A 2875-nucleotide genomic window follows, 5' to 3' on the forward strand; every position below is an offset into this window, starting at 1 on the left:
GAGAGAGGAAAGGACAAGAGAGAAAAAATGATGAGAGAGAAAATGAAGATATATTAAGCGATGAGAGAGAAAGTGATGTGAGAGAAACTGAAGAGAGAAACTAATAAGAGAGAAAATTATGTGACAATAAATGATGTTAAATAATAATAAATAAATAAATGATATGAAAAAAAAATAGACAAAAAATTTTTGAGAACAACAGAAAACAAATTTTTTTTTTTCAAAATTTTCTGTTTTTTGTAACTTTGTTATTAAAAATTATTTTCTGAAAACAACGTCAAACAGTTCAACTAAAAAATAGATTTTTAATTAAGGTGTCAAACACCCTATTAGAGTTTCTTCTTCTAATAATCTCGTTTTTTAACCATTTTTACCCTGCTATTTTAAGAAACTAAGAACAATCTAGTTTATATCTTCGGACATCTCCGGTTAAGCAATAATTGTAATGTAAATACATTTTAATGACCAGTAAGTCCACCCGGTCTGTCTATATTGATAAGATTTTTTTTCATCCCTCAAACTAATGAATTATTGTATGGAACTATATATGGATTAGATGCGACTTGTCAACTGGCCAATTCAATTGGTTTAAGTAATTAGTTGAGGTTTGATGAATAACATGAGTTGTGTTATATTTTGCTAATTGGTCCAGGTTAAAGTGATATAATATATATATATATATTCAATCTTTTTTCTATGGAGATTAGTCATGTCTTAGTTGTAGTCGTAGATGTTCACTATCACCAATGACTTTATCAATGTGAAATCAAGTAAAGTAATAGTGTAAATTTTAAAGTCGTTTTGGAGCACTACCTCCTCTACATAAGTAGCACTCTGGTCATCGGCTTAACCTAATTAGTTTCACCACCTCTTCTCTTTTAGAAGAAGTTATATGTTCAATCCCCCTTTCATTTAAGATAGAATATATATCAAGAATATAATAAAAAAACAATATTCTAATTATTTTTCACTGTAAAATATATATTTCATTGGATCTATATAATTTAAATGTTCAGCTTGAATGCTGTACACGCATAAATTTAGTTTTTTTTTTCTTTTTATTTGGAAGCAGCATCCGTAATAACTTTATATTTTTATGGAGTTGGTTTTGGAACCATGTTAACTTAAGGGTTGCTTTCATCTCTTACCCTATGTTAGGTAGAGGAGAAAAGAGGGAAGAAAGAAAAAAATAGAAAGACAAAAAGAAAATGTTTATTTAGTTTGAGAGAAAATGCGATGGAAGAGAAAAATGAATGAAAAAAATAGTTAAGCATACCAATTTGTATTCTTCTAAAATTATATAGAGATTGAGAGAAATATTTTACAATATATTTGATAATCAAATTACTTTTTTATACTTATTTTTGTTATACCTCGAATTTCAAGACAAATTATATTATCTCGAAATATAGGTTCGAAGACATAATTGGATTAAAAATAAATATGTATATATATATATATATTATCAAATGTGTACATGTTATTAATGCTAATGCCACGCCACTAGTCTCGCTCGAAATGAGGAGTTAGCTCGAATGGTTAGGATCGTGATCAGAGATTGACTTCGAAAGATCAGAAGTTGATGACTCAGACGATACTGCATGAGTCAGCTCGAAAGTGTATGTTCGAGAGATACCACACTGTTATGGTTAAATAATTAAAGCTTATATTCATGGATTTGGTTATGTGTTTGTTTAGTCATTCTGATTTCTAAGAGATTCTTTATATTTATCAAATTCAAAATCAAATATTGTTGTAATTTCCGTAAAAATATGGAAAGGAATATTTGAACCCAGTCTATAAATATTGGGATTATTTATTTGTAAAGGATATGTTCAATTCTCGCACATAAAAAATGTGTAAAATTGCTTTCTAGGCTTTAACGCAGTTATATTAATAATAGTCTCCATAAAAAAATCTATTTCTTTATTTTCTTCCTAATTTTATTGAAGCTTAATTGTTCTTATTTTTAATTTATGAAAAACATCATCAACAATTTTTAATAAAAATAAAATTATATTTTTATTTTATTTTCCTTTCCTACTTCTTACCGGACAAGAGAAGAAAAAAAATATTTTTTCAATCATTCTATTTTTCTTTTCTTCATACTAAACAAAGGGATAATTTGGAGCTGTTGCGTGATTGGTGGTCGTGAAATAAGCTTGAATTCATTTTCCAATATAAATATATGAATATCATATGGATATATTATTTACAAATTTTACATATGAGTGATGTCACTTCAGTTTCTAGATAGAATGAGAATTCAAGTGGGATTGATTGGTTTAGTATACGTTTCTGTATAATTGATGCTTCATAATTTCAGCTTACTTTTACTTATTCTTTTCGAATAATAAGTACTTATTGGTTTTCTCAAAAAAGTAATTATTGGTTGTTTAGAAATTCAAATATTATAAATTATTATTATATAATATATATTAAATAAATAATATTTTTCCTCTTGAATATTTTATAGTATAAAATTGTGTCTCTAAAAATATTTATATAATTAATATTTTTGTTTCTCAAACTTTGACAACTACTAAATTGTGCCACATTTAATTATGAAAATTTTAAAATCTATTTCTCTATTAGTTTTTAAAAAATTAAATAAATTTTTTGAAAAAATTTCAATAAAGACCAAAATGATTTAAAATACATTTAAGTTTGAAAATATTTTTTAAAAGAAAAACTAAAATGTTACAAATGAAAAAAAATACATATTCCCTTCTTTTCTTCTTTATTATTTTTTAATATATTTTTCTAACTACTAAAAAGTTAAAAAGGTATACAAAATTTTAATTTTAATTTAATTAAATTGTAATTAAGACAAATAAATAACACTTTTATTCACAATTTAACCCAAAATAAATAA

Source organism: Humulus lupulus, chromosome 5 (assembly GCF_963169125.1).
Source record: "Humulus lupulus chromosome 5, drHumLupu1.1, whole genome shotgun sequence".
Classification (NCBI taxonomy): Eukaryota; Viridiplantae; Streptophyta; class Magnoliopsida; order Rosales; family Cannabaceae; genus Humulus; species Humulus lupulus.